The sequence below is a fragment of the Lytechinus variegatus genome, chromosome 10, assembly GCF_018143015.1.
Source record: "Lytechinus variegatus isolate NC3 chromosome 10, Lvar_3.0, whole genome shotgun sequence".
Taxonomy (NCBI): domain Eukaryota; kingdom Metazoa; phylum Echinodermata; class Echinoidea; order Temnopleuroida; family Toxopneustidae; genus Lytechinus; species Lytechinus variegatus.
Genome location: NC_054749.1, coordinates 21,967,907 through 21,982,938, shown reverse-complemented (window position 1 = coordinate 21,982,938; position 15,032 = coordinate 21,967,907). Strand labels below are relative to the sequence as shown.

At 35.0% G+C, this 15,032-nt stretch overlaps 1 long non-coding RNA gene across 1 annotated transcript; it reads right to left on the bottom strand.

Annotated features, from left to right (window-relative positions):
- Nucleotides 1–1,279: 1,279 nt before the first annotated feature.
- LOC121422195 lies at nucleotides 1,280–3,776 on the bottom strand. The gene is made up of 2 exons (XR_005971131.1): nucleotides 2,798–3,776; nucleotides 1,280–2,630 (listed from the first exon to the last, which is right to left on the bottom strand). It is a non-coding gene; the product is annotated as an uncharacterized LOC121422195 (long non-coding RNA).
- Nucleotides 3,777–15,032: the final 11,256 nt, after the last annotated feature.

The window sequence follows — 15,032 nt, the reverse complement described above, 5'->3', positions numbered from 1 at the left end:
TATATTGAGTGGAATTCTCTTTGTGCACAATCACTAACCAATATATATTTTATTGATTTTATACTTAAATCTATGTAGTCATCGCATTCACGCATTGCATACAAACATACTTTTTTTTTACCGAACTTCCGAACCAGGCCTTTGAGTTCGGTTCGGTTCGGTTCGGAAGTGCCAAGTTCGGCGAACTTCCGTTCGGTTCGGCGGTTCGGCTGCAGCACTAAAACAGATACATACAAGATAGATGATTATATATATATACATATATAAAGATATATAGAGACAGGCAGATAGATTGATGGAAATGGAACCCTGGGTGCGTGACAGAATGAGATGCAAGTTTGGTAAGAGAAAGATGAGATGTGAGATGGTACGAGATGAGATAGTAGCAGGAGATGTGATGGTAGACAGATATACAAGAGGCAGATAGATGAATATATAGATATATGGATCGGTTGATAGATGAAAAAGAAGTAGATAGAGAGAAGACACGATAGATGAATTGATAGATAAACATACATGTACATAATTATTCAAAGAGATAATTATATTTCATTGACAGATAAATGGATAAAAAGATAGAGATAGTGACAAATATGTTTGTGATGATAACGGTTATTATGATATCATATTTGATAAACACATAAATTTAGAGACAGATAGATACATACACAGATAGACAGATAGGTATAGATGGATTAATAGACAGACAGATAGAAAATAGATATATTTTGGATTGATAGATAAATACACAGTAGGATGGGGGTCGGGTGTCCGGATAGTCGGACACTTATCGTTTTTAAGTTTTTTTGTCAGTGGATTACACTAAAAATATGAATTCATTAATTGTAATCATTATCTATTTTGTTCTTTATAATATTTTGGAACATTTTGTACTAAAAATTGATGAAATTTCGCTGGTAAATTTTTCTAAATGACATTGTAAAATTGATCGTCCGGACTCACAACCCGTCCGGATACTCAACAACTGGGTATATAAGATATCAAACAGATTTAATGTGTAGATACATACTAGATACAGTGACAAATAAACAGACTTATTGTACAATTAGGAATTATTTAATGATACTTTTCTTAACTTATATTGTGTTTGAAGTGATGCTTGAATAATGCGATATTGACATCGAAAATAAGATGAGATTATTGTGATTATTTCTAAAAGAAATCTTTGTTAAGACGCGCTAGCGTATAGCGCAGGCGCATTTGAATTCAATAAATTGACGCAATCTCGCTGCTTTGCCGGTGGATTTTTATTGGTTGGACAAGACGAGAGTGCTAAAAAGAGCGTTTCTCATTGGATGTTGTTTGAAAAGTAGGTGTATCTTTCGAAAATAAAATAAAGATAAATTGGTTTTCAGAATACTAATTCGGAGAGATTTAAGAATATTTTATCTCACTGATTTTAACGGAGATAAAATATTTTATTTTATCTGAGATAAAATGGATGTCAGAATACCACCCCAGTTGTCTTGATATCGGTCGAGAATCGTACCGTATACCTATTGTACTAATTGTACCTACTATCGTATATGACATTGTGCAACCAAGGCAAAATGGCGACTTCTTCAAGTTTTCCAAGTAATTTCCAACGAAGGAGTTTTTATCTCCTTGAAACGTTTGCAGAGATGTCTAAAGGAGAGAAGACTTTCCTCTGTTCGAAAGTAATTTGTAAGGAGTTACCGACGACAATTGTAGAGATTTATATCAACAATCTCTCAAAAGATGACGTAAGTATTAAAGATAAAGTGTCCGGACACCCAACCCCCCATCCTTCTGCAATCTAAGGTAGATGTGCGTTATCTGTGTTCAAATAAGCTTTCGGCCTGGCCCTGGCTTGATGCGTCGTTGCCTAGGCCTAGGCCCGGCTAGGGCTAGGCTACACCGGTAGGATGGGTGGTCGGGTGTCCGGACATTTTATCTTTTGAAGCCTTGTTTTTGTCTGTGGATTACATTAAAAATATGAAATGTTGGGGCATTCCCATACTTTATGTCTCTCTCAACACTAACAGATTTTCGATCTCAGTTCCTTACCATTTTGTTCAAAACCTTGTCACTTATCATAACCTCGTCACTTATCATATTTATATGTGGGCGAAATTCATACGTGGAAGCTTACTTGCCTGTTGTTTTTTTTTAAAGTCAAGTCGCACTTATCATGGATCTGTAGGTCCATGCACTTATATACCTTGTCCTTCCAAATACGATTTCAACTTGACAGCTAGCCATGTAAATTCATGAGATCTCAAAACGATTTATTAACCTTGAGTTGAAAGCCAACCATCTTCTTAATATAGTCATACTTTAAGTCCCCCACTTCCTTTTAACTCTGTTGGATAGGGAAACCTTGATACCAAATTCCTTCATCTGTCTTAATATACTCATACTTTATGTCCCCCACCCCCATTCACACTATGCTTGTTTTGCCCATTTAATTTTGTTGGCTAAACTTTGAAAACAGAACTTCATCTCTGTATGTTATGCTTGTTCCGTGCATTTAATCTTGTTGGCTAAACCTTGAAAACAAAACTTCATCTCTCTTAATAGTCATACTTTATGTCCCCCACCCCATTCACACTATGTGCGTTCCGCGCATTTAATCTTGTTGGCTAAACCTTGAAAAGAAAACTTCATCTCTTTTTATATACTCATACTTTATGTCCCCACCCCAATTCACACTATGCTTGTTCTGCGCATTTAATTTTGTTGGCTGAAGCTTGAAAAGAGAACTTCATCTTTTTACATTATGCTTGTTTTGCGCATTTAATCTTGATGGCTAAACCTTGAAAACAAAACTTCATCTCTCTTAATATACTCATACTTTATGTCTCCCACCCCCATTCACACTATGCTTGTTTTGCGCATTTTACCTTTTTGGCTAAATGTTGAAAACAAAACTTCATCTCTCTTGATATACTCATACTTTATGTCCCCCACCTTTTGATGAATTCATATGTTGTAATTTGAACGTGTATATTAAAAACCTATTTTCCCCTTGTTTTTTAATTGAAGCCGCACTTACCATCTTCCTAATATGATTTCAGCTTGACAGCTAACCACGTATATTCATGAGATCTCAAAACGCTTCATTAACCTTGAAAGCCAATCTTCATCTTTCTTAATATATTCATATTTTATGTCCCCCACCCTCATTTAGACTATGTGCGTTGTGCGCATTTAATCCTGTTGGCTAAACCTTGAAAACAAAACTTTTTCTCTCTTAATATACTCATACTTTATGTCCTTCACCTTTTGCTAAATTTATTTGCTGTAATCAGCACGTGCATATCATAAACCCCATTTTACCCTTGTTTTTTAATTCAAGCCGCATTTACCGTCTTCCTAACACGATTTCAGTTTGACAGTTAGTATCATGAGATCTCAAAATGATTGATTGATTAACCTTGATAACAAAATCCTTGAACTCTCTAAATATACTTATACTTTATGTCCCTTACCCCGGCCCATCATTCACACTATGCGCATTCATTTATTACTCTTGATGGCTAAACCTGAAAACCAAATTTGATCTCTCTTAACCTTATCTAGGCTGGGGTATTTTGGGAGTTCCTATGGCCGGGGAGGCCCCCCCCCTAAGATCTCGGCCGTCGACTGCACGATTGCGCTGAAAATTGGCACGCGGGTTGCTTGGGACATAATCTAGAATATTGTATAGTAACTTATTTTATGCGAATTGCTATTAAGTGATTATGCTAATTTATGCGTAATTAGTATGCGAAATCATACTTTTTCTTTTAACTCCCTAAATAAAGCTCCAAATGTACTAATTTTGGGTATAGAAACTCTTTGTGGTGTCCTTAGCAAGTGTACATGAAAAAAATTGTTATATCAAATCATTTTGTTATGTATTGTGTTGTTTTTTGCAATTATGTATTTCTATGTTTTTTTGACCTTTTGTTTTCCATTGTTTTTCAATGAAATTTGTTGGGTACTCTTCTGTGATCATAAAAAGCATAAAATGAATACATTTAGACTAGCAAAACTAAAAATAATGATACATTTATGAATTTGGGTTGAAAACACAATTTGCATTGATTTTGTACACAAAATCACGTTTTTGAGCCATTTTCGGTCTGACAGGCACTTACACAATGTTGCGTAATTTTGGAATCACGCCTCCGGGTGACGCAAAATTGGTCTCAAAAGTTGCGTAAGACTTGAAAGTAAAGAGTTAGCGAGTGGCGCGGTCAAAGAATTTCGCACGACGAAAATATTGCATGATTTGTTGAGGGGGGGGCTTCCGAGGCCCCCCCCGCATAGATAGGGTTAATATATTCATACTTTATGTCCCCCACCTCCATGCACACTATAGTAGACATAACGCGCACCATAGGCGTGCACAGTGAAATTTCTTTGTTGGGACATAAAGTATGAGTATAAATAAGAGAGATGATCCTGGATTCGTAGCCAACTGTCAACTGTCTTAATGCGCGTTCCACGCATCTAATCAAGTTGGCTGAAGTTCACTTTGAAGCTAGCTAAAACGTAAACATTGCGCCGGAACTACTTTCAATAATTTGGGACGACGGAGAAAGTTATTGTTTTGAATGGTAAGTTTGTTGGGACATAAAGTATGAGAATGCCAATATTACTTGTAATCATTTTCTATTTTGTTCTTTATAGCCTAATATTTCTTAACATTTTGTACTAAAAATTGATGAAACTTTGCTGGTAAATTTTCCAAAAGGACATTCTAAAATTGATCGTCCGGACACACAACCTGTCCGGATACACAACAACTGGGTATATGTAATGTTATATCTACTGTCTAATGTTACATGGCATTATGGCAAAAAGGGTGACTGACATGAAAAAGGGCACCTATAAGAAGGCAAAGGGGTATTTGCTGGTGGCATAATAAAATGGGTTATTCTCAATCTCAGGTGAAATGGGCACAGAATATTTTCTTAAGGGGCACTTTTTGGGTAGAAATGGGCAATGATTTCATAAAGCACACTCATTACTTTTAGAAACTAGAAGGCAAAGCCAGGCAGAGGGCACTTGCTCCATTACGGGTCTTCAAGTTCAGGTGAAAAGGACACAGAATACGTTTTTAAGGGGTACTTTTCTGGGGTAAAGGGGGCAATGATTCAAGAAAGTACACATGGTAATAAACAGATTCTTGTCATGTGAAAGGGGTTTGAACATATTCGATAGGGGGGGGGGACACTTTTTTTTTTAATTTGCAGTTATACGAAAAAGGGCACTTGGTAACATGTACAACACGGGTCGTCTGTATATGACAAAGGGTACGTATGGTACTGTGACTGTGTAATAACAAAACAGATCTTTGTCAGATGAAAGGGGTACAGACTACAGTATACCTTCGTGAGCAGGCATTTTTCTTGCATTTAAAGGGCACTTTTCAGTGCTTGAAATAGTGGGTTGCATTGTGCCTTTTGCTTTCCCCCAGGATTGCTGCCCCTGTTTTCATCTTTTATTCCTATTCTTTCATGAGTAGAAAACAATGAGAAGGCAACATTATTTTGTGAGCCAATTGATTATTAAATTTTTTATTTTGATATGGCTGATTGACAAAGCGTATAAATATGATTGCCCATTTAAAGGGGAAGTTCACCCTGAAGAAAACTCTGTTGTTAAAATAGCAGAAAAATAGTAAAAAATATTGGTGAAGGTTTCAGGAAAATCCGTTAAAGAGTAACAAAGTTATTATGATCGCTAGAGGGTATTCATTTGTCTCGCAATCTACTATGGTCAACAAGGAAATTTGTGATCACTCTCGCAAAAGTGTTCACTGGCTTTCTAGGAAATTGCGATGACTCTCGCAAAAAGTGTTCACTAGCTTACAAGTTCACGAGCTTTCGAGTGCCGCTGTAACTCTTTATCAAGTGACAGAGATTTATCCGATATCGTACTCTATTTATACTAATCTGCAAGACCGTACGGAGAAACGCGAGAACAATAGGTGGGCACTGATCCGTTGTGTGATTGGTCAGGAGTTATGGAAATAAGCCGGGGGTATATGCAAATACGCCGTGGGTTGGCAATATGCAATTGAGACAAAAATTGGCGGGTTCGCTAGTTTCCTGTGGGCGGAGGTTGACTAGCTGAGCGGTCCCTCCATTGGGGCCGGGAATGATCGGGTCGGCGTGCACTGCCAGGTAAGGGGGTATTGTGCTGTCGGATGGGTCGCATCCAGAAATTGGGGATGTCGATCCCGCTGTCTCTGTTGAAGTTGTTAGGACAAAGACGTATACTAATAGCCTCCTTAATCTTGCGTGTATACCAATGTCTTTCTTTGGCAATGCAATGTACACCCTCCCAATCTGGGTAGTGTTGCTTCTCCCAAGCATGTTCTGCCACTGCGGATGTGTCGGTTCGCTGTAACTGAACATCGCGCTTGTGTTCAGAAATGCGTTCAACTATCGGTTATTATAGTTTAAAGTTTTGGATTTGTGATGTTATAAACGAACAGCTGCCTGATGCGTTATGTAATATAAAATGAATTTCAAATTTTGTATGGTTCCTGAAGAGTTAATTTTGTTTTTTATTCATGATTGGGTGTGAAATGATTTGTGTATTGATATACAAAAGGTACAATGAGAACCATTTTCAATTTTGTGACAAAATGAAATTTCATTGATTTTTTTACCATTCGCTATGTAGGAATGTTGCTTGCAAATGACGTCACAAATCATATAATTGAAATTCTAATAACTTTTTATTTATTTGATGAACTTTTCTCAAACCTTTGGCAATATTTTTTATTATTTTTTCTGCTATTTTTACAATAAACTTTTTGTCAGGGTGATTTTCCCCTTTAACACTAAATCTAGTTTTAATAACAATTGAACTTTTCATAAATTAAGAAGAAATATCACAAAGAGAGCATGAGGAAACAAAATGAGATGGTATGATTATGGTGAAGCTGAAGAACCCCCTTCCCTTCACTACCACCCTTTTAGTTTATTTATGTTAATTCAGATGAGTGCATTAAGATTTCAGAACTAATGGAATGTCTCTTCCAAAATGGTCTGAACTCAAGAACTAAGTGAATGTAAAATAATGCAGTGCTATCGAGATTTGCACTAGCATTAGTCTATTTATCAGACCACTTTAAATTTATTAATTTTGAAATTTTGCCCCATTTTTGCTCTGTTCCTGTAAAAAGATTTTTTGGCGCATACCTAATTTTTAATCCTGATATATATACAAAGGTCTGGAGAAAAATTTATGCTTTTGTCTATGGTGTCGACATAAATTCATTAACAGACCAGACTATTATCCAGTGAGTAGGCCTAGTGATAATGATTTGATGGTTTGGAAGTCAAAGTCAAAAAGGTTATGTAATCAGTGAGTAGATTATAATGTTATTTTTCTGACTATTCATTTAGACCCTACGAAAGAACTTCTGAAATTGTGTTGTTTTAAATTTATGTATTATGTAGAGTTATATAGACCTAGTTTTTTAAATATTCAATCAATAATGAGAGCATTTCTCGGTGTATCATGAATATTTTAATGCAGATTGTTAATCGGTTGTTACAGTATGTAAGAATTATGAATAAATTTTAGTAAGTTATTCTATACATATTATGAATGAGATATTTAATCGTTTTTTTCTTATAGGATATTGGCCAATATCTGAGCTTGAAGGTCGGTAGCTATTTTTCTATTAGAGGTGGAACGATGGACAAAATGCTCAACAAGATCAGTATTGGCGGCAATAGCATGGTATGTTTTTAATTGATTTATAATTTTATTTTTTTTAGTAGTATTGATTCTGAAAGAATTATCAATTGTTTTGAAACTTGACAAGTAATTGTGCGTATTTTGTTCAGTAAAAAAAGCAAAATTGTGTTTTGGTGATGTTAGTTTATGTGTGGTGTTGTTTTCATAGTTTAATATTGAAGGTAAAATATGTATGAAATAATTTCAACCCATAGAAGTACAAATCTTTCTAAAGATTACATTTAATTTGCTTTGGTTCTTGAAATTGGCAACAATCATAAATTTTCGATCAATTTTATACTTTGAAAAAAATAAATATGGACATAACATGAGTTGAAATAGTGATATAGAAGTGTTTTGCTGAAAGTTGACAAATTGCATTTTTAAACAATGATGATTTCGTTGTTTATGGCATTGCCAATTTATAAAACATACCAGTAATGATTACCATAAGTAAACAGGCTTTTACTTGTGAATGGCATGCGGTATGTTCGGGGGGGGGGGCATTCAGTATATAGTGCATAGTGGGTATGTGCCGCGGAGAGGACCCCTATTTTCACACCCAAATTTCCGTTCCAAGGCATAGCATTTTTGTCTTATGGAGAAAAAAGAAAGAAAAATTGTGCTCCAACGCTTCGCATATTTTTTGTTACGCTGTTCCGTTCACATCGATCTGCTGCAGTTTTGGTGAAAAGCGGCCGCTGAGCGCTGTCAGATCATCGTCTTTGCGCGAGTGCACCTGGCGGAGGCCACTCTAGCTGCACGCCTACCTGTTCCATAGGGGTGCATACTCATGTACTCACATGTGGCGATGCGTTCCAAGGAGCCTGTTTTTCACAAAATTGTAGTTCACAAGCCTGTCCGAGGACCCTCGTTTTTACAATAAGCCCGCTCTAAGGCCCCTGTTTTTTGTCTCGCTCGCGGCACACCTCTACCACTTTTTTGGTCGAGTGCCCCCCCCCCCCTGGTATGGTATTGAGGGTGTTATAAAAGTGTTCAGTACATTTTTCTGTTTCTGATCATATATCATGTGTATTTGCTATTAGTAAGAATGAAGAGAAACTGAAAACTGTCTCTAAAAGGAGACACTGTACTTCTATGGGTTAAAAGGTTGTAATTTAAGTTAAACATGATCGGTAGTGGAATGTTTTTTTTAATATTTTATGGATGTGTTATTTTATGTTAATTTTTTAAATGAATCTTTAAAAGTTTGAATATTTTTTAGGTAAATTAAATGGGTAAGAAACTTATTGTTTTGTTTGAGTTGAAACTATTACAATTTATTTATTGGATGTATTGTTGTGAAGAGGGTGGGCTTTTTTTTAAACAAATGTTTGGGAACTGAAATTGAAATGTTATATTAAATTGGCCTATGTATTTGCTGGAATTATGTTATTTGTGTGAAATGGGATTTTCCAAAATGGTTTTAATAAGTGATGTGATAAAGTTTTTTTTTCTATTGCATTTGCATATTTGATTGTTTCTGTGGTTGGATGTGTGGATGTGTGTGTGTAAATGAATTGGTTTAAATAATTTAATGTTGTGGAGAGTGAGCTATAGCTATGATAAAGTTGAGTAAATGTACAAGTATTATTATTTTAAAGATGTTTTGTACATTAATATATTTCTATATTGATTATATAAATAACCAACATGTTAAATGTTTTTTGTTCTAATATTTTAATTCTTTTATCAATAATGTAAATTTGTTTTGTGTATTTATTTGTAGTTTTTCCCGGTAACAAAGGCGTTCGAAGTGGAAAAAGATGTAGTAGACCAATTTTTGAACCCTCCAGTGGTTCTTTTGTCAGATATTAAAGACAGTCCGAAGAAGCGACGTATAACTTTTGAAGGACGTGTTGGTCAGGTATATGAAAGACAGTAATTTAAGATGATATATAATAAATATTTGTAGTAAGCCTGAGTCATGTCAATTATTTCATGAACCAGGGCTCAATGTTTGTGTTCTGTTTTGTATGTACATGTATTGAAAGCTCTCTTGTTTCCTCTCTGTTGCTATGTTTTTTAGAGTTATTCAAAAAAATTTAATTTTTAAGATTTTGTCCTGTTTTTTATTGCTCTTTTACTTTCAAAAGTTGGTGTTGCCACTGTAATATAATTGTCATTTAATGTATTGCAATAGTAATGTTAATTTACAGCGTACAGTCAAACCTGTCTATTGCAGCCACTGAACAATAGCAAGTTGGTCATTTTACATAGGTTATCATTATTGATAGGTTAGACATTTTGTATTTATTGAACATATATTCTTACACATCACTACAAGTAGACAAGTTATGAAAAATATTTAACAAGACCTTATAATTTATGGATTTTGACACTTTTTAAATGTCACATGATAATTTTACAATTGTTATTGGAATTTTGTTAATAATGAAAAAAAATTACTGTACAATAGTCAATTGTGTATTGTGAGTCATTATTAATGAGATATGATGGCATCATCACAAATTTTACAAATGAATTTACAATTAATTGGATTTTGCTGGCTTTATATGATAGACAGTGAGAAATTGACAGAGATACACATTTGTCACTTGGTGTATTCGGGAGGTGGCCATTATACATAGGGTCTATATGAGAATAATTTGTGTGGGGAATTTTCAGTGGGTATTGTAATCAGGGGTGGTATTTTGTAACCTGTATAACTATTGTCATTTCTCCCTGAGATATGACAACGCTATGATTGACACAAATAAGTATTCTGAATTTTGTCTTTTCTTTGTCATATCTCTCTAAGTTTCTGCCCATCTTTTTGGTAGCAAATTAATCAAAATCATCATTAGATCCCAGTGGGAGCCCTTCTAGTTAATAGGAAGGCTCTGTGGCAGGTAGGTGTATATCCTAAACAGTTGCTGGCTTCACGCAACTAGGCGTATACTTGATGCACTTAATTATAAAGAGATACAGGGACCTGTGAAGGATTTCATAAGAGAAACAAAAAATGAAAAAAACAGAGGAAAAAGGAGGAATTAATATGAGGGCCTAACTAATTGTAGCATGAAAAAAATAATTTTAAAAATTGTCATGGATGATGAGTGAAACTAATACCACAATCTAATCTAAATGATATAATTATATATTTGACATTTAATCGGTAGGGTATTGGGATATTTGATACTAAAAGATGCGACAAAATTAATGACTGGTATTTTTTTGTCATAAATTTTGTCATATCTTTTGCTTTTATAAAAGGATTAGGCGCATTTAAAGCTGCATATTTTCGGTGCGCGTTAAAAAGAAGAGGCAAAACTTATGACAATTTTTGTGACAATTTAATGACATCCACCTGAATACCGATTTTGTTATATGTCTGAGAAAAGATAAAATATGGAGAAAAGACAATGTTCAGAATACCGTCTCAGGTTGTTAGACAAATGGTTGCTAAAGCCCCTTTTACATCTTCACGGAAGCAACACGGATCATTCCGGATTGTCAATCCGGGGTCATCCGTGTAGAGTCCGGGACTACCGTGTACACTCCGGCTGGTCGTCTGGTGCCATCCTTGATGTACCGGCATGTTCGGGAGAAAAATTGAACATGTTCAATTTTTCATCCTGGAGTGTACATTCGTGTAGCTACTGAATGCATGTGGGAGGCTCCTTGTAAGAACTGGGTGATCCTTGTTGATTTTGGCTTTATCCGAGGTCAAATGTTTGTATTGTTTGGGTACATAAACAATAGTCAATATTCATAACCAAGCATGAGCATGTTCCAGATGCTGCAAAAAGGGATGAAACTTCATTCTAGCAAGATATATCCCAGTACAGAATGTGAGGAACTGTGAAGGTCCGTGTAAAGAACCAGTAACACTTGTGATTATTTGGGTATTCCGTGTTGGCTACAGGAGCATATTAAACAGGATCCCTATTGCTACCCTGCCTATCCTTGTAGACTTGGTACTTTTTCGTACATATCCGTGTTAATAACTAGTTAACTCCGTTTTCACTCCGGAAATGCTAGGAAAATACAAATTTGGCACCCCGGATCATCACGGACTGAGATTCGTGATGATCCGCGTTGCATCCGTGAAGGTGTAAAAGGGGCTTAAGACAGGTTTGACGTTGCATGTATTGTATAACTATTTCATAATGTAAATAATAAATAATTGATGGATATCCATTTCATTACAATCAATATTAATATCAATTAATATAATTGCGTAAGTATGGTATACTTACAGTATTTGAATTGAAAATCTTATTTGATATTCAGTGTTTAATGGATTATAATAGATTTGAATAAATGCAATGGATTGTTTGTAAATTGGAAGTTTTATGGATGAATTCATTATCTGATTGGATAAGGGAAAGTATTTTCTAATTCAAAATGACATGAAATTCAATGAAATTGATAAAGTCCATTTTGAAATATCTTGGCGACAAGAAAATCCGTAAAAATAAAGAAATAAATAAAGTAAGAAAGAAATAAAAAGAAAATTCTGACAAAATTAAGAGGTGATCTGTCAAAGACAGACCACCTAATAAGAATAAGTGAATACATATGTGTATTTTTCTGATACTGGAGAGATTTTAAAGACAATCAATATTCCTTGTGTTTTTAAAATACTGCACTCCTTAGAGCAAAAACCTTTTCCTCCTGAGGAACTATACAACTAGCAGATATACATAAGATAACTTCCAGATCAAACGTAAAAAAAATAAAAAATTCTAGACCCATTTCTAATGTTTGGCTGCTATTTTGGACACCAAAAATGTGACATGAAAAAATCAATCCCACTTAATCATGAATAGTTGATACACAAATAAACTTCACATAGCCACATTACGTTTATGTTAATAGTGATACCGGGAAAATATTCACCACTTTCATGAGAAAAACAGAGTAATTGCGTCTTCCGTTTGGCCTCGCGAAAATCCTGTAACGGATGTTTTGCTTGGTGTCAAGGACCAAGTACGATCTTTCTTCCAAAGAGTTGACATTTCCAGAGAATTGCCATGTAGGGCAGCCACAGATAGTCCCAAGAGAGTTATGGAGTGTTCAATGAAGAAGGCATACCTCCTTTTTTGCGAAGAAAATCTGTAAATTCCATCAGCTTCAGTGCTTTCTACAGGCTGAAACCAAAGAACATGAAACCCATGTCAGCAACAAAGCTGATGCAGTGCCTTTGTGAATACTGCATAAATGTAAGCTTCCTCCTTCAGTCCCTCAAGATGAAATCTCTTCAAGGTCACCCCATGGATATCAAGAACAAATATGATGCAATAAATGCTACACTATGTCCTCACACTGGTTTATATCCATCTATATCTTGTGTCAATAGAAAGTGTGAGGCATGTGGATCACAGAAACTCCGGCAAAAATTACAAACACTCATCCAGGACCACCACTCTGATGAGATTAAATGGAAAGAGTGGACGGAGAAAAAATCACAATGAGACAACTCAGATGGCGCTTGTTGAGAAAAAAGGCACCCTCCAGGAGCTCATCAAGACTTTCATCAAATTCTTTCTTTTCTATTTCAGAATGCATCCTGAAAAAGTTCAGGACCTCAAGTGGAGTGGCTTGCTTGACACCAAGAGAATTCCATGAAAAAATTAATTCAAAGTGAGCATCAGCCAGGCGAGCAATCAATAACAAAAACAAAAAGAATAAGAATAAGTGAATACATAACTCAAACACACAATTTCTTCTGTATAAAAATCTCACAATCAGGGTTTGCCTTTCATTTTTAGCTTTCTATTCTCAATAATGGTTTTCAGGTTTTTTTTAGTTCTGATACATGTACTTGTACACATGTTTCATCTTGGTCTGAGAATTGTTTAAATCTGCTGTTTGCAAAGTTAATCAGTGTCTTTAATGTTGAAAGATACATGTACCTTTTTAAGACCATTCTTGCACAAACAATTCTTAACTTAGCTTTAATTGTGATATTCATTCAAGTGTGTGATTTTATATGCATGTCAAAATATATTTTTGTATGTATGTCAAAATATAAAAGCTGACAGGTATTTTTGGAAAGAGCTTTAGAGCTTTCTTTTTTGTAGTTTCTCACAATATTTTGTGACTTCCATCCACTGGATCAGTTCCATTATACAGTGCATCCCAGAAAAACAAAATCGAGATTAAAGCGATGATTTATCATAACTTAATCACAAATACAATAGACAAATGACCTACCAATGTAAAGCTTAGAATCTCCTGTTTCATCTGATATTACTTAGATTATTCCTCATTCACGCACGAGTGAGAAAAACAATTTGAATAAGGATACCAAAATCTCATTTGGCGGGGGTATCTGAATTTCAATTTCAAAAAGAAAATCACATGCCTAAAAAATTCAATATCTGTCTTTTCCTTAATCTGTCTTTTTTGGCTTAATTGAAGTTTCTTGTTTTATCTTACATGACCCATACACTTGTATGTAAATCTTACTTGTAAACATTGCAGACATTAACAAGTCATATATGTTAAGAAAAAAAATTATACCATTTCAAAACAAGTAATGTGCACTTAAAACTTCATACTACTAGGTGTTATAAAAACATTTCCCACTTTTGTTCCTTAATATTTCAAAACTATATATCAGATCATTGATATGAGACATAACCGAATAGTGTATAATTTAGTTGGTTGAGATTTCAATATGAAAGCATAATTATTTTTCATTAAATCTGTGATTAATTTTAAAGTTAGGTTCCAAATTTTGGTCAAATTGTGGTACATGTGATATATGTTCCACATGCCAGACATAGTTAATGGGACAGTAATAGACTGGATGCACAAGTTTTATATGGTATAATCAGGAAGTTTTTGAAGTACTGGTTCGATTCAATTCATTCCAGACAGCCTTTTTACATTTCACGCCTAGTTGAAACAATCGACAAAAGACATGCCCACATTAAGCCCCCAAATTTCATAACACGACTTCCAAGAAGTATTAAGGAACACAGTAAATTCTGGAAAGCATCGGAGTGTAGAGCATGGTTATTTTATTATTCAATCCCTGTCCTGTTTGATTTATTACCAGAAATACACTCAGCAAAAAAAGTTCTTGGACACAGACTTGTAAAAGTTAAAATATTCCATATAGATATTTGATTAAAGGCACAAGAGTTCCTGACGGATACACAACTAAGACTGGTAAACCAGTCGGCAAAAGACTCAAAAAATGGTCTGCGCCCCTTAATGAACGCACTCTTCACCATTGAAGAGATGAGGTTGTCAGTGGCAACTGGGACACGTCAGTTGGAGGGAGAACCAGAGAAGCAAGTCCTCGATCAGAGAAAGGTGGAGTTTATTGTTGGTATGTACATGTATCA